Below are 23483 nucleotides of genomic sequence, written 5' to 3'. Positions count from 1 at the left end.
TGCTAAATCAATTTTTCATGAATATCTACCCTAGCAGATTACACCTCAAACCAGTTCAGATCTCCAGAGAATTAAAAAGAAAAAAAAAAATAAAAAAGAAAGAAAAAAGATTTCTCAACAAGTAACACCCGAGGAAAAAGAAACAGGGTTTTTAATTGCTTTGTGCGCTCCATAATTGAAGGCAGGCACCTTCTTGAGGCACTCACTGCCAGGAGAAGTGTGACTCCACTTGGCCCTGCCTAATTAATCCTGTGATACAAACCTTCTGGCTTCAATTTTCACATTTCTGTCTCTTTTTAGAGGTGATAATAAAACTAAAAATTTATGTTGGTTACTGTATGACTATAACGGTGCCAGCAGAACACAAATAAACCCATATGGATGAAAGAGACCTTGTCTTCCCATCCCTGGCTTCTCTGTTTTGTGATGCGTACAGGGACACACTTTGTGTTAACAAGAAAAGGTAGAGAAGGATTCAGTAGCAGGAAGGAAGTACAGGTCAACTGATTCTTGTGATAGTCTGCTCTGCTCAGATGACTCACTGAAGCATATGTCTTATTTGTTTATTGACAAGATCTCAAAATAGAAGTACACACTCTGGAAGCTCAGTTGAGCTGGCTACAAATCACAAAACTGCACAACAGCTCTTAATGAAAGACAAATTGTGCAGCTTAGCCTTTAAAAAGCAGTCAAGGCTGTTTGTGCAGATGCCTTCAATCTTAATAGCTTGCATACTGTGACCTGTGCACACTCCCTTACCAGTGCCTAATGAAAGTAATAGAGCATCTTTATTTTCCATGGAATGTAAGGACACCACTATTATTATTATTATTACTATCATTATGAGGCAAGGATTTAATTCTTGGACACTGAGAAATTGTATTTACAAACACACAGACACATATGTAGCAGTTATGAAATACAGTTAAGACAAATTCTCTTTTTACTAAATTGTGTCTATTTTCATTGCATTATATAGAAAGTTGACTTAGGCCTTACTGTATTAAAGTGGGAAGGTTTATCTTGCCAAGTGAACTAGAGAGATATTCTTCCAATAGAGCTGCTGCTTTTATTTGGAAGTACATTGCTTGTTTCATTCTGTTCATCCTACTCCCAGGACCCAAAAATGCAGTTCCATACATTTATGCAGTTGAGCATAGTGGGATTGCACCATGGATTTGATCATTTTCATTAAGAGATGTGCTGGAAGAAGAGGGGGAAAAAAAGAAGAATTATCTTAATTTTGCTGCTGTTGTTCTCATTTCCTTGTCTTGTAAAATGTCACGTGTCTCTAGGGATAATGTTTTAAAATAAGTAATACATTTTAGGGTAACTGTCACCCCAAGACAGTAACAAAATGCCTCAGCTTTGTGATGGTGTGCAAGCTGTCTGCCACACAAGAGTTGGGAGGATCAGTGTGACTGGAAAATTAGGATAATTTTGCTGCCAAACTCTAGCAAATTGCTACTGAGCATCTACAAACTTTTTTTGTTTCTGGTTTCACACTTCAATGCATTGGGACAAAAATTCTCTGTGGCTGACAAAACACTCAGCCCTTTGCAACTCCTCAGAAATTTTAAGTGCCTTTTCCAAGATGGGTTGATGTTAAATTTTTATCTGAATGTTTTGAACAATTCACCCTTGTTTCTGTAAACCTTGGCTTTGGAAAAGGCATTACTATTACAGCTGAAATTTTTATCCACAAACAGAATACCAAGAGCAGAAAGCTCAGTTGAAACACTTGGAACAAATGCAAAAAGAAACATATATCACCAAGCACAAAGCACATGTGGCATGGCTCAGTGTCGAATATAAGGCTATACAAGACAGTCGAAGTGAGAGAGGTATCAGAAATGGAAAAAGAGACTACTACCCCACAATCAGTGCTCTCATTGGGCAAGTCTTCCTAGGGAACAACTGCAGCTCCTCCAGTATGTTTTGGAAAAGGAATACGGTTTGTTTTATCAAATGTTTAAAGAGCAGAAATGGATAGACAGATAGATAGATAGATAGATAGATAGATAGATAGATAGATAGATAGATAGAGTTTTTGTGGGGGCAGGATGGTGTGGAGAATCCTGTATCAATAAAAATATATATAAAAAGGGATGAAAAAATTCTTATCTCGTAAATATCGGATGTTCCAGAGAAAAGAACCTGTATTTATTATTTAATGTATCTTCTACTTTACAAGACTCCTGATTATTTAATCTTTTTAACAATGAATCTGAAGCCAATATACAGTGTTCTACCAAATTCTCATGAAATTTTTTATGTAACTATTTAATGAGCTGCATGTAGCAGACAGACCAGGTCACCTGTCTTGAGTTTCCTTTTGCAGTAGAAGTGTTTCTTTTTAATTGCCAGTAATTCTACGTAAAAATGCCTGTGCCATCTGACTGTCTTGAACTCAGAATTAGGCCAGCTTTGTTTCTAGAGTGCAGCAGCAAGTGCAGGAAGTAGGGGAATGTTTGCCCTTTTTTAAATTCTGGAGATGGCAGGATTAGACCACTTTCTCTGAATGGAGACTTATTCTTAGTCTCCAAGAATGCCTTTCACAACCTTCTCAAGAGTAATGCAAATATTTTGTAGTATTTTGTAGTGTACCACAAATAATTCCTCAGAGAACTGGGTTAAACCTGGTTTATTGTGGTGTTTAGTCTCCAGCACTTTGTCTAAACTGTTCTTTTGCTGGAAAACTTGGGGATTTCTTTTTAAACCAAGAATTAAATCTCCATCTCCCATGAGGAATTGTACTAATAGTACAAATTATATCTGTTTAATTTTAAAATATTTTTTCAACCAATTCCATTTCCATGCTCTCTAGTTACACAGGCATGTGGGATTTTATTTGGCCCTGATCAATAGCAAATTTGTTACCATGAATCGGTGGGATAAATTTTCAGTCTTCACAAAGCATATCAGGCAAGTACTCTCTTAGCTCTCAGTAAGTTCTGCTATGTGTAGACCCCGAAGCATCACACCAGGGGTTAAAGATAAGTAAGCAGGGGCTCCGTAGCCACTACAGGGAAGCCCAGCAGCTCAGAAGCAGCAGTAAAATGGGTCAGTTAATCTAGAAAGGGAATCAGATCCTCCTGAAAAAAAGTCCTATTGGTACAAGTGCTGTCAGCTAAAGACTAACAATGTCTTCAGTTATGTTGACATGAATGTGAGAGAGGAAGAGGCAAAAGAATGATCAAGTGCATTTAGCATAGTCTTTTTGTCCAGGGTTTTGAAGCCATCCTCTTTGACATGGATTGTGTGATATATTAGAAATATTTCTACTACCACTCTTAGAATGACTGGACTCTATGTAAAATCATATTTCAAGTTAGGGCTTATGTCCCATTCCAATTGCACTTCTGTTTAGTAGTCTCACAAAGTCTTTCCTTTTATGTCATTTATTAATATGCCTAACCAGGGTCAGAGGAGGAAGAAATGGATCATTGTAAAGTAAAAATAAGAAAAGTAAAACAGTGCCTAGCCTACAATACACAATTTCCATGTAAGCATTTAATTTTTTAACATACTTTTTCTTAATCTAATTTAAATAACTGTTTTAGAGACTACGATATATGTACAATTAAATCTCTGACAAAACTGTCATTGTAAACAGTCAAGAGAGCTATATTATTTCATATTAATAAAATCAAATCAGGAAAACTTTCTGAAGAAAAACTACACTCAAACTTAAAATTCTGGAGACATATAGTAACTCATGGAAAAATGTATTACAAAATAATGTAAATAACAGAGGATAAAATATAACAAATCTGGGAAATAAGAGCAGAGGTTAAACTTCAGTGTAATCTCATTACAATAAAATATGAAATCATACTGATTATCTCAGCCCTGTTGATGTTGTTATGCAGTGACACAAATGCAGTAAATATGATTATAATGAAACTATTTATGGTTTTTTTTCTCTTACAGGATTGAAAAAAAAAGACTATCTATTCACTTTGCACTGCTCCCTCCCTACTCCCAAATAAAAGGCTTGCAAAGTTTATACAGTTCTGGGCAGGTTGAACATATGTAGATTATAAAGTGTTGCAGGGATCCACAGATGTCTTACAAATTATGGTCCAAATTGTGACCCAGTTTGCATGGCTATGCAGGATAGGAGGGAGAATAAAGGAATAAAACACTCCTTTATTGCTAATACCCAGGGGAGCTGTAAGAGGCGAATGAAAAGAATAACCACAATAGGGAATCTTGCACTGTATGACCTAGTTGCACCAGCATGTAAGAACTCAGGCACTGAAAGGGGAAGCCAGGAGACTCATTGTCTCTTTGAGCCACAATTTGCCTCTCCGTTTACTTTAAGGCAATGCAAAAATATGCTTGGCTTTGTTCAGGGCTCAAGAGTAGTCAAGACCCTGCAGTAATTATTTCTGTGAAAAGTGGTTGATTTCTATGTGTAGTATTGGTATTTCTTTGAACAACTAAGTTAATACCATTGTGTTATCCTTCATAATTAAGTATGATTCTTTTGGTTGTGTCATGCCTTCATCAATTAAGCCCAATACATAAAGGTCTTTCCCTTCCATGCAGCAGTCAGAGATTGGATCTCTTTCCTGCCATGTCTTTCTCTTTCATTGCAAACAGTTCAAGCTTCAGCAGAGTCTTAGCTTTGCAGATGAACAAATTACTTCTGTCACCATGAAATGTGATGAAGGTACCTCAAGCTAAAACGTGGACTTGTGAGCACACTATGTATCAGATTATGTATAGAGCAAGTTATAGAAGCAATTAACAACAACAAAAAAATACTAGTTTTAATTGGCTACCTAAAGGAGGAAGAGCATTCTTGAGATATATAATACAGTCCTTTCTTTAAAGGAGAGCACTTAGCTAAAATTTGGTGCCTAAGAGTTGAAAATGGCGAAAAAACAATCTTATCCAATCCCTAATCATAGTAGTAATCTGACCCAGATCACTTAGTTCATTAAATTCTTAATCTTATTACTTTACTTTTTCTCATGTTCAGGTTCTCTGTGTTCTTCTGACAATATTTTTCTTCTCTCAGGGAGGGAGACATTAGTCTCTGTATGTACACAGAGCTTTAATCGTGCAATACCCAATGAAAAATAACTGTCCCTACTACTGAAGTTCTTAAGTGATGTTAGGAGGACTTACTTTCCTTTTTGGACTGTGGAAGGTCTCTTGGTTTGTCTGGAATCTACCTTAGTTTCAGCTGTCCTTTGAGGAGCTGTCTCTTACAAGTCTATGCAAGTTACTAGTGGTGAGACCCACCAATTTTCATTATATTTAATGAAATCTCACCATCTAACAAGATACAGAATGTTTAAAAAATCATTAATTAAATTAATTAAATTCCAAAATCACAGGTAGTTATTACTTTTGCATCATCCTCCACCCACTGTATTATTTTTTCATACAATCAATAATGTAATCATGTGTTAGCATTAATGCCTTTCATTTGAACTCCCACTCATGACAGCTTTTAAATCTCAGGATTCAGTGGGATTTGACAAGCCTCAGTGTTGGTGGAAACAGTACCCTACAATGTATCCACTTGAACTGATGCTCTGGGAGGCTTCCTCATATGATGTTCTTGTGTTATGATTATTGTAATGGTTGCTCCAGTCCTGTTGGGACTTCTAAATGGACTGCAAGGCACACTATAATAATAATAAAAAAAAATGTAGTGACTTTCACAAAATCAGAATATTCCTTAGGCAAAACACTAAGTCACTTGAAGCAGAAAATATCTGATCTGCATCTAAACTTTAGCTGTGTTCTGAATTTCTGGTTAGAAAATGTAATATATTAATGCCCTGAAACTTGTGCTGTGCTCACTTTAAAATTTATATTAAGTAGATTGTTACATTATGGTAATGTACTAAATTACCTAAAGCAAAGTAATACAATGATTAACTGACCATAAACATTGGTTTATAGTCAGTTTATAAAGTATTACAAAGATTAACATTATGCATTTTCATATCAGAAGAAAATTGCAGGATGAAATATCTCTGGATTGACTTGATGCTATTAAGAATAATAAAACAGTGGTATAACTCACAACAGTCTCAAGTTACAGCTTGCAACTAAACTTTGGTTTAAATCATCTTTGAAACCAGCAGAGATATTCATCGTTTTAAAAAATGCCCAAAGCTTTCCAAGCATAGAATAATGGTTTCCAGTATATGTTTTCTAATATATAATGTATTACCTTTTTTTTTGCCTCTTTGTTATTCAGCATATCATGTCAGATTCTGACCTGGCATAGCTGCCCTGATATCAGAAGCATTTTACCACCTTATCCAAAACAAATAGGGATCTCTTTTTATCAGGTTACAATATTTGTCCTAAAAAGCTATAAACAATCAAAGTTCAATGCTTTTTGAGTTAAATTAATTAAATCATGCATAGGTAGAAGTGCTGTTCACCTGTTGTTCCAAGGTTTCCTCTGGTCTGTCTGTGACTTTAACCCTAGCAGCCCTGTGGGTTGTGGCCAACAACACACTATGAGCCAGCCGAGCTCCATGCAGTGAGGAAGGCTCAGTGCAGACAGCTGCAGGAACCAGAGCATGGCCAGCAGCTCCAGGGAGGTGATTATCCCTCCCTGCTCAGTCCTAGTGCAGGCTTGTCCATAGTCCAGTTTTGGCCTTACTGTCACAAAAGAGACACTTAGAAGCTGCAGAGTCCAGAGAATGGAAACCCTGATTTGGAGGGAGCTGGAGTACTTGACATGCAGGTTAAAGCTGAGGAAACTGGGTCTGAAGGCTGAGAAGGTATCTGTTTGCCTCAAGGGGAGTACAGAAAACACAAACAGATGCTTCACATGGGTGCACAGTGAAAGGAAAGAAGTCGCAGTCACAATTTACAGAAAGAAAATTACAACTGGACTTAAGGAAAAAAACAATGCACAAAGGGAATGAAAAAGCCCTGGAACAGGTTGTTCAACTGTGGGAAACTGTCCTTGGAGATTTTTCAAAACTTCGTTGGACAGGTCCCTGGGTGACATGATCCAGTTTGAGATTAACCCTGATCCAAGCAGAAGGCTGGACCAGATGGCCTCCAAAATCTCCCTATAACCTAAATTTTTAGATGATCCTGTGATTCTCCTTCTGTGTTCCTTCAGCCTTAAAAAATGCCCTTGGCTACTACTGCATTAAGATTTTGATATTCTAAAGGTTAAAAACCAAAAGTAATACTCACTTCAGTAAAATAAATCTTAACTTGTAAAGAACCTTTTGAAATTCAAAAAAACTTTAATTAAAGTCTTCTTTCTTCCTTTTCAGGAATTTCAGGAATCTGATAAGCTCAAATGAACTCAGAACACTTTTTCAGGTTTTTCTGTGCAATTATGAGGTATAGAAATATACTTAATTTTTAAATGAAAGATAAGTACTACAGGATGAGGAACTCTCAGATAATAATCAGTTAGCACAATGCAAAATTTGCTAGAAAAAGTGAATGAAATTTCTTATATTCTTATATTTCTTATATTTCTTATATCTATCCAGATCAATTCCCTGATATTATCCACAGTTATGTGCAGCAACATGAAAGAGAGGATGGTAAAAAACTGAAAACAAGGCAGGACTTCCTCTCATAATGATACATTTAGGCGGATTCAATCTTTTCTGAAATTTTAGCCTGAAATAATTTAGGCAAATTTGCTTCTGAAAGGGCTTATTTTCCTCCATTACTACCTATACAAATACTTACATGCTTAAGCTTATATTGATGCCTAAGGGCAACAGTGCTAAAATTGGTTGCAAAGAACCAAAAGACACTTTAAGTACTGGAAAAATTCTCATTGAAATCTTGAGGGAGAGCTGATGTTTTTGTTTACTCCACATAAATTATTGACATGGTAACAGAAAGACATATTGAAGATGATGCACTTATTACTACAGTTGATTCCTAAACATCAGAATATTATATTTATATACATATTTGAAAATAGCATATGTGTTATTTATTCACTATGGAATAACATATGAACAGCACCACCTGGCAGCAGCTGTAAAATAAAAATAATTTAAAAATCTGATATACAGCCTTCACTTCTTAGAGTAGTCTTGTCTGGCAACATTCCTCTGTCTCTCCACTCATACTGGCAGGAAGGAATACAAGGTGTCCTCAGACAGTGGGGCATTTCATTATTCTTACCCAGATTTTTCTGTCCAACAATGCTTTGCTCATTCACCAATGCAGGTAATACTGTTCTCCAGCTCTTCTCAATAGGTCACTACTTTCCAGACCATTTCCATCAAACACTCTATCTTGATATGCAGTCATTAAAATAACTCTCAGGAATGTTTATGATCTAATTTGGCTCATTTTGTATTTCATACTGGGTGACTAAATTATGTGGTAAATTTTTGCCTAAGATACTTAAGGTAAAACTGCACACAGTGCAAGTACAGACACAGAACAGCAGTAAATAAAGACCAGAATTCACAGGGAATATAAGGTAAGAACCCTTGTTTTAAGGTGTAAGAAGAATGAAACTAATGACAGACAGCTGTCATCAGCACAGCAGACATCTGTGGGCATAAGCACCAAAAGTGGCAAGAAATGGAATTACTAAAAATGGGGGTTTAGAAATTGGTATCCCAATTTAAAGTTGGCACAAGAGAAACAGAGAAGGAACATGAGAAGGAAAGCTCTGTTTGAGAGACAATAAAAAAGGCATCAAGAAGAGACTTCCATCCATCAGTGCATCTGTCCTAATACATGAGAGTAGATCTTGCCAACGGTGAGTGCAGAGTATGAACATGTGGAGGGAGAGTTATTGGCTTCCAGGTGAGAAGTTTGAAAACCTTATTACTATGCTGACTATTTCCCATCAGTTCAGACTACATTTCTTTGTTCTCATCTAGGAAAAGTTACCCCACTTCCAACTGCCTCATCTATAGGCATGAGTGGGTGTCTGAAGGGTTGCACTCATCACATTTCCTTTCAGTTGAGTGGGACAGGTTCCCACGGCACTCAAAAAAAAAAGTTAGGCACAGATATAGCACTAGCACCACAGATAAATCCAAGAATAGCAAAATTTTCAGACTCTGGAAGGGATTCAAACTGAAATTATTCTAACAGTTGATAAGATGTGTATCTGAGGCCCCTGAGTACAGTGGAGTTACTGTGAAGTTTTAAATTTCAGCCTCCTGGATATTTCCTATGAATTACCTAAAAGACTTAAATACATCTAGAAAGTCATTTTATTGCAAAAATTAATGTCATCACAAGTTTTTGAGAACTATTGACTTTTGAATTGTTCTTTAAAAGGAAAAAGATGGAACCAAGATTTTTACCCAAAGAAAATAATGGTTTATGAATGCCTTACCTACAAAGCATGGTAATGTGCCTCGTCTTGTTATGCTGCCATGAACACGGACTCGTGATTTCCCTCTGCAGTTTTAATGCAGTTCATCATTTCTTAGTTTAGTTTAGTTTAGTTTAGTTTAGAAAATAGATTTGTGTGGTTACAGTTTGCACCGTTAAGTACTGGAGATAAACCTGAAAAAAAATGTTCTAAGCTTTCTTTCTGGCATAGACTTCAGACGTGTCATGTCACTGGCTGTGAAAGTTGTCTGGCAACAGAATGATGATGCATGCACAGAGGTTCATTCTCTAGGGTACACCAGACAAGCTTATGAGTTAGCCCCCACAAGACTTACTATTTTTAATACTAAAAGTATATGCTTTGGTGACAGGTCATTACTTCTGCCAGTGCTGTTGTACTAAAATCTAATTTGTTGCCATAGGGAATATTGTCACAACAAAAATGGGATCATAAGTAAATACTTTATATTTTGTTCAGTGGCACTTCATGTTGACTTGTAAGGTCTGAGTTTCACATGTTTTCTCAGTGATTAGGAAAAAAACTCTAGCAAATTCTTATTTTCAGAAGCTATTTAAAAACAGATATTTTTGCAGCCACTTTTTTCGTGGCATGAAGGATGGATAAAAAGATAACAGAGCCAAAGTCTTCTGTCAGATGAATGAACATGGAGAAATGACCACTGAGTGTCATCTCAGAGGTTTGACTGTTGCTATGCCATTTCAACTAATGGCACAAGAACTCTGGCTTTCACAATCTGTTGTTCAAAGGAGCAGATAATATGTAGAAAAATATTGCCTTATTCCCCCTGAATGCACTAAATTCTTGTTAAACTGAAAGGGGATCTGAGTAATGGTGTTTTAATCATTGAAATGAAGAAAGAGCAATACCGAGTGCCTATATTTACTTACGATTTTCACAGGTATTGCCTGCATTTTAGATGAATACCTGCTATTTTATGTTTTATGTTCTTCATTAGGCAAAATTTCAACAAGTAGAATATGGCAAAATCATCCATGGTGTAAACAGATACAACTAGACTCAAGACACCGGAGAGCTTGAATGAGTTTTGCCTGGAAAGTTTTCATGACATAACATTTACATTTACAGAGAAATTTTCTGTGGAAATGCAGTTTCCTGGAAGCTTCCTAGTAGTACCAGGTTAATGACTAATTTTAAATTTCTTTATACTGGTTTTTTTTCAGGATTAATTCAGCTGTGATTTTGCCTAGACAAGTCTTAGATTCTATCTCCTCTCCTTTCCTGAAAAAACAAAAGGATTTTGACCAGGGTTGAGATCTATACTACTATACTAAAATTAAATTAATTTCAAAGACAGAGGGAGAACAACCACAGGCAGATACACAGAGACAAGGTAGCTTCATATCTCATCTTTTCTTAGCAACATATCCTTGGAAATTTATTAGATCCCATATCAACATGGTTAGAAAATAAACTTCTTTCTTGATCTCCAAAAGCAACTTCTGTACTGAATGTTGTAGATAAAGAAATATGCAAACTGTCTCTTACTTATCTCAAATAAGAGGAGGCAGGGCACATAATAAGAAGTGTTTGCAAAAGTCAGCTGAGTCTAATGAAGCTGGTACATATGGCTGGCATAAAAAAAATGTAACATTTTTCGTTCTCCACACAACCAATGCAAAAGAGGAATAGTGACACATGGGGGTAGTAGCCATGACTCCTATTACCTTTTCTCACAGCCTCCTTTCTACACATACATATCTCCTTGGTTATTTTGTTCTCTCTCTGCACTTGAAATCCCTCACTGCTGAATGCTGTGGAGCTAAGTACAGTGTTATTGAGGTCTGGCATTGTCTCCCTGTTTGTCAGGGCAGTTCGGGATTCCATGATTTTCATACCTTTCTTGTAAATATCCATGACTTGAAACATTCTGGAGTCCCACGTGAGAGCTGGTGGACTGGGTGCATGAAGTAAGCCTAATTGCACAAAGTGGAACAAATAGAATTAAGATCTGTAAAGTTGAGCTAGGCACTGTTTGGGAGGTTAATAGAGAGGAGGAGCTCAGCCTGACAAAGGAGCCTACTAGCCTGGCTGACTCGAGCTGAAGGACTGCGCATGATTGCACACAGTGGAACAAATTCCATTACAAGCCTCACGATCAACAATTTTAAAAGCTTAGTGGAATAGGTCAAGTTCACAAGTAACTTGGTTACTACAAAAACATATCCATGACAATTGACACTTTTTATGCAATCAGAGTATTTCTGCCCTCTAAAGTTCCAGCCTTGCTATGACATAATTGTCCAGGTTTACTCAAGTGCTTACTGTGTTTGACCAAAGCATCTAATTAGACAGACTAATGACTGACTCTATTCCTACAGTTTCAACATTCAAAAATTGCTTTCTGTGGGCCACCAGGAATAGTAGAGGGAGAAAAAAAGCCTTTATTTTGAATGTACTGAAGGAATTTGTGGTGGATTTGAAAGGGAAATCTCCAATCAAACATTCTCCATTGGTTTTGAGATTAAAATAGTGGAAGATGAAACTCAGATATGATATATATATGTGTGTGAGTGCATGTATGTATGTATACATATGTATGTCTATATCTCTCTATATAAATCCATGCTTCTTTGCTAATTATTTTCTTTTTCCATTGATTTCTACTGAGATATAAAAGGTTAGGCCAAGTGATGTTAAACTCTTTTGATTCAGATTCCAACATTTCCTTTTCTTCTCTTAATAAATATTCTTTTGACATGTAAGTGCAATTGCACTTACAAGTGAGTTTCCTCTTTCAGTGATTGCCTAATCAAGAACATACCCTGGTTTATGGAACATGAAGGATCTCAGAATAGCTTATCTTACATATCACAGTGGGTTCAGCACTACTGGTAGTTATTTTAAAAAATCATAATAGATAAAAGAGATACAAGGCAAAACCCCAAATATTGCAGTAATGTGGGCTATTTCTTTTTCATTTAAGCTTCCTCCAAACTTTGATATAAATTGCATATAAAGCATATTGACTTGGTAGTATTAAGATGACAGGCAGGGAATATTTTCTCTGAAAATGTCATAGTAAAGACAATGAGTATATTCCCCTGAAATTATTTATATAATAATTCATCATATCACTTCAGTTTTCTTAAGGATGCTAATACGCTCCTTTTTGCGCAACTTTTCTGTGAAGAAAATGAAAGACAAAGAAATATTGTATCTGAGCAAAAGCATGTATGCAGAATCTTGGTGAAAAGACTTCAAGCAGTTCCAAAGAGTGGGATTTTTAAATTTACCTAAATTACCTAGTGTGTAATACACTAATATTTCTGGGAGGCATGGAAATTTAATTACCCCCTTCTACAGAATAAGAGCTGAGGTACCAGTCTGAGGTTGGCAAGTGGTTACTATCATGACTAACCATATTAAAATCAATGACATTAGTTGTGCATGAAACTGCTCACCAAGCTGAATAAAAGATTTCACATTCTGACTCCAAGAGACAAAGTGGTTTGCCCAAGGTCTATAGTCTGGGACTCAAAAACCACTTAAGCTTGTCCTTAATTTGTAGCACATGTTTAAGTGTTTTTCTTCAGCAGAAATAAATAGAGAATTATCGACAGAATTTAAATCTCGGTCTCTCAAGTACCAGGTCATTTCCTTAATCATAAGAACACCTTGACTATATGTGATAAATGTTAATGGGAATTGAGTATGTCTTATGTCTCCATATTTGCTGATTTTTGTTTTGTTTTAGAAATTGGACTGCAAGGGAATAAATCCTAAATGCATCTTATTTTTATGGGAAGATATCTTGGCTGAAGTATGAAAAGAGAGCAGAAACAAGGTAGGACACACAAATCCCTAAAAATGAGAAGATGAAAAGATTGCTCTTACCCCAGCAGTATAATTCATATAGAATAATTCATAATTGGGCCTGTCTTCTTTGTTAATAATGTGTAATGCTGGGTTCCTACAGGAAGCTGGCAATATAGCAGGTATCGTCAATTTCTTGAAATGTGTTCACAGTGCACATCTGGAATTCAATATATTTCTTGTGGTTCCAGCAGTAACATTTTTTAGAGCTGTTCTCTTACACGCAAAATAGTCTTTAGATATGGAAGATGCAGAGAAAAACAGTCAAGAACAGTTTCATACAACATGTACAGCTTGTTTGTGTATGTGAACCAAAAATGGGATATCTCCTCTTCTACAAACACCTGGCTCAATATTGATTAACATACATTTTCACTTAGTATACACCAATCTGTAAATATAGTCTAAAACTCAGTTCCACAGGCATATAGTTGATACGGGATAAAGCACTCTGGGAAAGGTGAAGAAGGAGATATGCTGTACCAATAGAAATATATGAAGGATAATTCACTGATGTGAACACCAGATCTCCCCATCTGGTGGTCAGCTTCTGACTTAGGGATTCTTAGGGATGTATAAAGGTCTGATCTACTAGCATTTTAAAATTTGTTTTCTTATAACGTTGTGTTTTCTGAAGCTCATGCTAAAAGACTTTAAGATTTATAAGGAAATGTTTACTTGCTGTTCAAGGTAAATTGTACTTTGATCAAGATATCCAGGAGAACATGAAACAGAGTAGGGATTGTTCCCAGGGAATTGCTTGCTACTCTTTGAAGGTGTATTGGAGAAAAAAGACATAATAAAAAGCATCATAGTATAAATACTATGTTGCAAGCATCTGGCTCTGGAAATATACTGTACTCTACAGGCTAGAGTCCTTCCTGCTGAACTGAGGTGCCAGCAAAGCAACCCTTGGAGCCCTGGCATAACTGCCACATTTCACATAGCAAAGAAAAACTGATCTGCGATATACAATAATACTAAAAATGATAAAAAAACTTCATGTACTTTATTTTCCAGGTCATTAAACTCCCTCTCATTGCTTTATATGTGCACCTAAGACCATGCACTTAAGCCTGAGATTTCCTGGTAGGAATTATGGCTGGGACATTGGGGAGTTTTGGTGGTTAAGGAGAACTCCCAGGAGCTGCACACAGACTATAACGGGTCTTTTGCATGCACCTTATGCAAGAGGTACCTAAGAAATGCTACTGCTGCCACTTTGTATTCACAACACTGTGGACGGAATGTTTGTTGAAGAGGAGAGCAAGTAGAGAAAAACTCATATTGGAGTAGCTCAGCTAAATATTATCTTCCTTTAGTATGTAGGAATTTATCTTCATGGCACAGAGAGTAGCTGACTGGTGACCAACCACGCAGGATTGTTCTGTAAATGGAAGTGCTTCAGAAAGTTACAGTTCACTCCTGGACCACTGTTTACTGATGCATCTGCTACATCAGATGTAGTGAGGAACCAGAGTCATGGTCATTTATTTCTTGAAAAAAGACAGGGATGGCTCCCACAGACAGTAAAATTGTTTGCTGTTAGACTGTCCTTTTTTATTTTACTCAAATGTTTCAATAATAGACTGCTGTTTCAATAGGCACTGCTTCAATAATAGACTTCATCCATCTATGCCTTTCTAGTAGAGTTTGTGAATGAGTTCCTCACTCAGTCTGTACACTGCATGTAAAACCTTCCTTATGGTGTTGTCTATTATAAACAAAAAATTATCGTAACACTTCTAAAAAACCTAGAGACTCATGCCCAGAAGACATTCTTTCATCCACCCTTTGGGGACAGAGACATTTGGATAATGTATATGCCTTGTGTACATTTCTCTCCCTAACTGCAGTAGCTGGAATGAAACCGTCTTTGTAGATAAAGTTGATGTTTTAATATTTTTACCCTGAAGGACAATATATAATGTAACTTTTCAATTTTCATTAACTATGGCTCAGGTTGCTATAGGCTAAGCTCTCAGCTATGAATTAAAGGAAAGCAAAGAAACTCTACAGAGGAGCATTTCAGATGAATGCCAACATTGGTGTTTTGTGGCAATGCTAAGCTTGGATGGGACTGCAGTAGTTATGTTTCTCTCCTGCTCTTCTAATAGTAAATTCACTTTTTCCCACCTTGTTCTCAATCCCATGCCCCCAGATAGATAGAATGTTGGTGTATCTTAACTGAAAATGTAAAAGATCAGAATTAATAGATTTAAGAGAAATAGGATGACAGAAAGAAAAGCTAAAGAAGAATATCTAGAATGGGAGAAAAATTATTCCAAATAACAGAATTAGAATAGCCTCTAGAACAATTGTTGTGACATAACATAGCTCAAATACTAGAAAATATACTGAATATATTAAGGCAAGACAGACAGTCTTTCCTACTCCAAACTTGAATACTGATGCCTGTGTTGAATTGACTTCTGAGCCTGTCCTTGAATGATATTCTAGTCACAGGCTTGGTTGCACCACTTTTCAAAATCAAGTAGTTAACACTTGATTTTTTGACAAAGTTTTATTAGATGTTAACATAAACTTTCAAATTACTGGAAAGGTGATATTAAATATTGCCAAATCAGAAAGTCTTAATACATATGTTTAGGATGTCATCTGATAACTATTGTGCTTGATCTTTAGGTCCATTGATTACACAACAAGGAGTTTTACTTGCAAGCGTAAGGTGCTTAGAAAAATGAAGGCCATGGTTTCCATTCAGTCTCCTAAAAACTAACTTTAGGTATGTCGGACAGACTTCTCAGGCAGAAATGTGGCTGTCTTTAGGCAAGTCTTCAAGCCACCAATAGCTCTCACACAGCTTGCTGAAGTAGAAGTGAGTAGTTTTTATTTTCAACTTAGTTGCAAAATTGTCAAAAATGTAACTAGATATTAGGGGATCAGTGTTTGTGCAATGTAGCAACACATAGAAACAAGTTTATTTTCCCTATTTCTGTTTCTTCCTCAGAACTGGGAGAAGGGAAAGTCTCCCATCTTAAAACACAAAAGAGTTTGCAGAACAGACTGGCAGCATGAAGAAATTAGCTCTTTAAACCAGAGAACTGATCATCAGGCAATATCATGTTATATAATCTCTCTTTACTGGTTATGTTAACAAAGGAGTTGTATAGTACAGCAAGTGTAACTCGGCTTTTTCTTTGTCAAGCCATTACACTATGTCTTACATGGAGAGTGAAAAGGAAATTATGCAGCTCATACTCATCTACTCTGGCCCAAATAATGTATTCAATACAAGGTTTATGCAGAGAACCTGTCTTTCTTATAATGTAAATGAAATTAGTTATTTTTCTTTAGTCCTTTGGATTTGAAGCATTTATTTCCCTAATGCATTAAGAAATCTCTGTGCTGACAGGGGAACTAAACTGTAAGCTACCATCAGTGATCAAAATACTGACATAAACTGAACATATATTTAAAACAATGAACATATTTAATTTCCATTAAATGTATGTATTTAATGTGACAAGCTTACTGTGACATACTTAAAGCTCTTCCTATGCTTCAAAGATTTCAAATACAATGTTGAATGGTGATCTGCCTTGATGAAGATACAAGGTACTATTTGTTGCTCTTTCATCCATGTGTCAATCTAAACTGTACATACTTGACGACTTCCTATGGCAAGGACTCTTTTGGAGTGAGTGGAACTCCCAATTACTGTTCATACTGTCACAATCTGGTTCAAAGGGCTCAGAGTCACATATCAGCTTGTCCATGAGAATGCTGAGTGCTAGTCCTGTCAGTCCACAGCAAAGAGAAGGTGAGATAAGTGAAATTAAATCTTTTCCAGATACTATTCTCCTGCGCCTGCCCTACAGAGGTGTTCTGTTGAGTCCTTGGTGTTACAGCAGTTCAAAGTCCTTTGCTTCCACTGTGTTGTAAGTATTCACTGCAAGGGCTGGAATTGCCACTCATGGCTGCTGAAGGGTACCCAGCTAGCTTTGATTTATTACAAGGCTTTCAAAAAGCATGTTAAAATTCACTTGCTGAATGTTCAGCTTCTCTTCTTGTTGAAAAGCAGAAGCTGTAATCATAAATAATAGTACCTTAATCTATTAGTGGTCTTACTAACAGTTGCACAGAACACTTAATAATGAAATAACATTTTAAGCTATAAATACTAAATCAAGATGGAAACAGATTGTCTTATACCTCAATATAAATTGCAGATACAATACAACCTAAAATTCAAGCTGAGATTTAAGATGATTCCCAGATACTTAAATTCCAAGGCATAATTTAATATGGGTCTAGCTAAAGTACTAATGTTTAATTGCTCCTTACAAGAGCTCTTTCAACAGAAGACTTGATTATGCCTAAACCAGGCCAGAATGATATTAAAATCATACTGCAGAGCAATATAAATTTGACCTATCACTGATGCAGCTCCATAAAGAATGGCACCATCTTCGTGGAGAACCATTCATTTATATTTTATTTCTATTTTGTACAAACTTGATAGCTTCAAGGAAATAAGCTCTCAGAAAGAGCAGCTGATATACTGAAAGCCTGAGAATTTGTTTAATCAATGTATTTTCTTTGTAATTAGGTAACATGAAAATGAGCAACCTTGAATATCTATTATGCAGATAGTCCCTTTTAACAAAACTTTGCAACATTCAGTTATATTTTGGTATGTTTGAGCTGGGTCAAGACAGTAATCACAACTCAGCAATAAGTAGGGTCTGAGTGGATCTCAGGAGATCATAAACTGTACCCCACTTCCTTAGACAGAAAGCACTTGTACCTTCAACATTCACAAAGAGTGAGGATTAACCCGCTACCACCACATCCCCAGGAAACGTGTGGATTTATCATCCTTACTGGACACTTAGAAAAACCTGTTCAAACTAAGCATTTCTTGTTGAAGTTTAAACCTGCTTCTTGTCCAAATGTCCCTAAGGATAAATTTTCTTCCCTAAGGATAAACTATTTTCTTCCCTGGATCATTTTGAAAATTTTTGCCAAAGTCTCCTTCTCTCCAGGCTTTCTTAGACTAAAAACCTCAACTTTTTCACTCCTTTATTTTTCAACTTCTAACCAGATTGTCTGGACTTGTTTGGACCCCCTATCAATTTGAATCCTACTGCGCATGGGTAAAGCTGAGGTTCTGTCAATTCCAGCCATGGCGGACAGTTCACTTCTCATATTTTGCATACCAGAGACAACTCAACATACCGCCTGGTGTGTTCTTTCTCAAAAGAAGGATACTGTTGACTAATGCTGAGTGTGTTGTTCCCAGATCTTTTTTGGAAATGTTGCTGAACAAGTTCCTCATCATTTGTTTGCACAGTTGATTATTTTTGCCCAAGGGCAATATTTTGCAGTTGGTTTTGATTAATTTCTTACATTTTTCTTTTCCAAGCTGCTTCTCCATTTGTCAAGGTTGCTTTGGTTTGTAACACTGTACCCCAGTAAAGTCACTGCTACACATCATGATGCTATGAGTAAAGATCAACTGTATGCTCTGGTCTTTTATCCAGGCTATTAATGAAAACATTGAACACATTCATAACCAAAATAGACCTTTGAGGAACCAATTCTTTACATACCTTCACCAAATCTGACAACTACTCTCTTAGTGTATTTATCACTCAGTTTTACAACTGTTCTGTGTTAATTAAATAAATTATGATATCTTGTCTAAATAATATAAAAAACAGTGTCAAAAAACCTTACGAAAGTTATCTACTGCTATGCTCTATTTGTGTAGCCAATTACCACAAAGAGAAATATAGGAATTATAAAAATAGCAATTGAAAATTAAATATCCTATGGAATCTCAACATTCACTTATTTATTGTAACTCTCTCTTTTCTGCCCCTTCCCATTCCTGCCTATTTTACAAGGCAATTTCACCCTTTTTTTTTTTAATATATTTCTTCTGCCTTAAAGTGATACAATTTTTTCTGCGTGACAACAGGACTGGAAGAGGCCTAAGGTGGGAGTGCTTTTCTCTGGTCCATGGAGCACCTTTCACAGAAGGACTGAACTCAGTGTCTAGGGAAATACATGAGTGGCCCAAGCAGGAGATTCCAAGTCATTCCATTCTAAGTCTGTTCTGTAATGTTATGCTATGTACAGCCATTTTGGATGCTATAGGGTTAGAGGACCTTGCTGATATACAGGAGAACACAAAAGGTCCAAAAGAAAGCTAATTTTTTTAGATATCAACATGCTTCCGAAACCTACTCCCAGTAGCCTTCTGGTCATAAGCAATTAGGATCCGTAGGCTTTCTACTCATAAAATGAAGATTTTTTTTACACCCTGAACCTCACTTTGTCTTGAAAGTGAGTAACTGGGACAGGTTATGTAACGAGAGGCTATCCCATGTTTATGCATACAGCCTGCTCCATGTCTCCCAGGAGATGGATGGAGGCACACATCACCCAGCCAAGCAATAGGATGGGGACTGAATGTACAGCTTGCAAAAACTTCTAGATATAGAACATCTTTCATTCCCTTTTCCTGCCCAAGGAAAAGAGACTATTCTGGGTATGGAATACAATGAAGAAGACAGAATAAGAGAGGCCCCATGAGAATCCACATGCCCCAGAAAGGAACAAAACTCAAGCAAGCTAATAGAATACCCACAGGAATTTCCATCTTCTGACAGTGCCTAGATGCACCTCAGCTGGAGCTAAAACCATCCTTTTAATCCTTCCTAAACCAAAAATCATGGTGCTTCCCCAGGCAACAATAATCTACTTGTATTATCAATTATCATGGTACTGTACTTATCTGGAATTGATGCCATATGCAAATCATTCCATTACTTACCCTTTGAAACCAAGGTAAGAACCTGAAATGACACTATGCAAAGGATCCAAAGTTCATAGTAGATCAGTTCATAGTAGAATTCTGCCTAAGAAGGAGTTTTGGGCTCCAGAAGAAGAGCTCTATGCAAGACCTCCCAGGTATGGAAGACTGAAAAAAACAAAACACAAACAAACAAAAAAACAACTGCCCAAAAAAACCCCAAACCACCACCACCACCATGACTCACCAAAACAAAGAAAAAAAATACAATATTTTAAAATTACTATTTAGCTCAATGTAGTGTAATTCTACAGTATAATGGAAAAAAAACTCGGGATGGACAGTATCTCCCAACCTGGGGGGTTGTTTCATAACTTTTCAATTTCTTAAAATATTGAGAAAAGTATTAAATCAAAAGGATTTTTCCCCCTAGACATGTATCATTTGGAGGAATATTCTGCAGCAGACTGTGACTTCTGACCTGAATCCAGCAGAAAATCAGCAAGTCCATAAAGATGAACCTGGACACATCCAGTCTGAAAACAAGATCAAAGTCAGGGCTGCAGAGTTAGTTTCTTAATTAAGGCAATTTGAGTAAAATAACGAAGGCGGAAGTCACATTTCTGCAAAAGCAATTTGGCAGAAGGGCTAGCCCTCTTCTTTATAGTACTTCAGATGAAAAAGGAAGACGTTATTAGTTGCTTTCTTTGTTAAGTGTTTGAATTGAAACCTTGGTGCCACTCGTTTACTATTTGCCAGTAGCGCTGAGTGAGTAATTCTCTGCCTGTAATTTCTTCGACTAAATTAGCCTCTTTTTCTTCTCATGGAATATCCATCAGCAGATCATGATTTTCTCATTTAAACGTACTCAACAAATAAGTCTGAATTTTTCCCTGCAAACAGATTGCAAATATTTGAAATTCAAGCTGCATCATTTATTTAGGATTGGTAAATCAGGTCACACTGTTTGTTCTCTCCAACTGAAGCAGTGTGAGGAACACTACTTCCTGTGCACAGAGTTGTGTGTTCCTCCTCAAAATCAGACTTCCATAAATGCTCGTGGGAAACAAAATTTGCATTATTTCTTTTTATACACCTTTCTGCTAAACCTAAATCTCAATTGATTGTTCTTTCACCAAAAAGCAAATTTGAATGGATTCTGTTTGACTATGGGTAAAGAGAATTAATTTAAGAATTGTAATGATTAATTGTGGATATTTTTTTTGTATTATTCATGACATGTTTGTTTATTTACAAAGAATGAATTAGATAAAAAAGGCCTTCAGTCCTTAAAACATCCTTACAAAAGACAGAAAAATACCAAAATAACAAAAAATATTAAAAAAAATATTTCCAGTATTCAAAGAGGGGAATGCTGAATCATACAGCAAATTTGGCAAGAGCAGAGAAACAGGAAAATCCATCACTCAATTTTGCATCATTAATCAAAAAACACACTTTAACAAGCCATGAATAAGCTCCAATCTACAGTTTTTGTTTTCTTTCCACAGAGCAACAGGATTCTGGTTAAGGAGGTTCCTTGTGGACGATAATTGCTATGCTGTTTGCAAATGTTGGTATAATTTGGAAGTGTAAAATTATTGTCACATGATGGTACCATGGATTCAGCTAGTCCACTGTTGAATGGAGAACAAGCAAAAAAAATAAAAGAATATTCCAAAATGTGGTCATTTATTTTTACGGGGATTTAATTATCATAAATATAAGCATGTATTTTCTCTCTAAGTATTTTGATATTTTAGAGAAACAGATAGATTTTCTGGGAGAGAACTGGGGAGGAAAAGAGTGATTATACACAGATAGTGAATGACATCATGGAAAAGCTCATAAATAAGTAAAATAAGCAGGAACACACACAGGGCAGCTGTCCTAGTTCCCAGCTTCTCAGATGTCTCTTTCCTACAGGCCTTCTCTCCCTCTTTCCTCCTCCTGACCAAGGTCAGCTCCTTCATTTACCTTTAAAGCAGCCATTGCTAAGCCATCTGACAGGGGAGCCTAAACAAGATCTTAAATAAGCAAAGGCAAACCTGACACCTCTCCCTTACAGCCATGAGGGTAGACAGACTCTCCAGTAACTGTGCCAGGCACATAAAACCCATGTAGAATATACTTTTCAAAATTACAGTCATCAGGAACAGTCAGCTTGCTCTACCAAAATGCTGACCTGATGTAGACACCCGTGATATAATGGTATGCAATAAAGGTAGGCATTTCAGCACCCTTCACTCTGAATTCCATTGGCCAAAAAAATATTCAAGTAAAAAATTATAGTTCTTAATTAGTTCTTAGGCACAAAATCTGTCCCATCCTTCAGACATGAACAATCTTTGACTTGTTGACGTCACTCAGGCTCTGTGCAGCTTAAGCCACTCATCCAGACAGAGACCATTTCATGGCCTTTGTTTTTCTGGATATTTATTAAAAAGTTGCTAGTTAGCTGTTGGCACATATTATATTTCAAAACTGTCCCATTCTGAAGAACCAAAACTATCCCAACTCCCGAAGCACCAACACAAATACTGAAAAAACCTCACCCCTATGCAACACCAAAGCAATTATCTAAATGTAAGTACCTTAATGAGCACTATCCCAAACAGGGGTTCAGAATAACATATAGGTTAATAACAATAATAATAATAAAAAATGCAATATTTTTGCAAGTTATCTAAATAGGACAGCTTTGTTCCTAAAATAAATCAATAAATAAATAAATACATTAAATGAAATGTCAGGTTTCTATCTGCCTATAATATTAAAAAAAATATCCACAGAACTGCAAATAAAGACACAGAAAGTCACAATGGAAACATATATATATATCTCAATATATACCAACACATCTATATCTATAGATCTATATCTATCTATCAATCTATATATATCTCTATCTATCTATCTCAGCATTTCTGGCTTTCACATGTTTTTGCATAATGATAGGGCTAATATAACGTAACAAATCCTAAACTGTTTTCACAAGGAGTGGAAAAAAGATGTGTAAAAGTATGCTCTGTCTTGCTTCCTTCTGTTCACAATGTATCTAAATACAACAAATGGTGTTCTTGCTCTTTCTGTCTGTTTCTCAATCTGTTTGGAAAGTAGCCATCATTCTGCAGCCAACCATAATATTTGACACTTCCTGACATCATGAAAGCCACCATCTGTCTGTCATTGAAGCCCTGTACTTTTTAAAGACTGCTTGGCCTGATCTTTAATGAAGCTTTACTGTGAATGCACAGATCAGTTTAGATAGAAAACTGGGAAAGTCTGACAAAAAGACAGTGCAAAATCTTTTAGTTAGTTTCAGACACAAAACAAAAGGGATATGAAGACCTTCTTGCAGTTACCAAAGAAAAAGTTCAGTTCTCTTTCAGTAAGTACAAGGTCCAAATTCATCATGGAAAGTTTGGAGCATAAAACTGAATTCAGACAAAAATTCAAAATTATCCAAAAAGTGGTTTTCCCTCATTCACCTAACTGCTGTTTTGAAAGATAAATATA

At 36.3% G+C, this 23483-nt stretch overlaps 1 long non-coding RNA gene across 1 annotated transcript in view; it reads left to right on the top strand.

Annotated features, from left to right (window-relative positions):
- LOC125326342 overlaps window positions 1-21608 on the top strand; it is a 40495-nt gene extending 18887 nt beyond the window's left edge. Inside the window, exons 2-3 of the long non-coding RNA XR_007203773.1 lie at window positions 13062-13151; window positions 16995-21608. This is a non-coding gene — a long non-coding RNA (uncharacterized LOC125326342). The remainder of the gene's footprint in view (window positions 1-13061; window positions 13152-16994) is intronic.
- Window positions 21609-23483: the final 1875 nt, after the last annotated feature.

The sequence above is a fragment of the Corvus hawaiiensis genome, chromosome 1 (genome assembly GCF_020740725.1).
Source record: "Corvus hawaiiensis isolate bCorHaw1 chromosome 1, bCorHaw1.pri.cur, whole genome shotgun sequence".
Lineage (NCBI taxonomy): Eukaryota > Metazoa > Chordata > Aves > Passeriformes > Corvidae > Corvus > Corvus hawaiiensis.
Note: the sequence above shows the minus strand (reverse complement) of the source record. Positions and strands in the feature narration are given on the sequence as shown.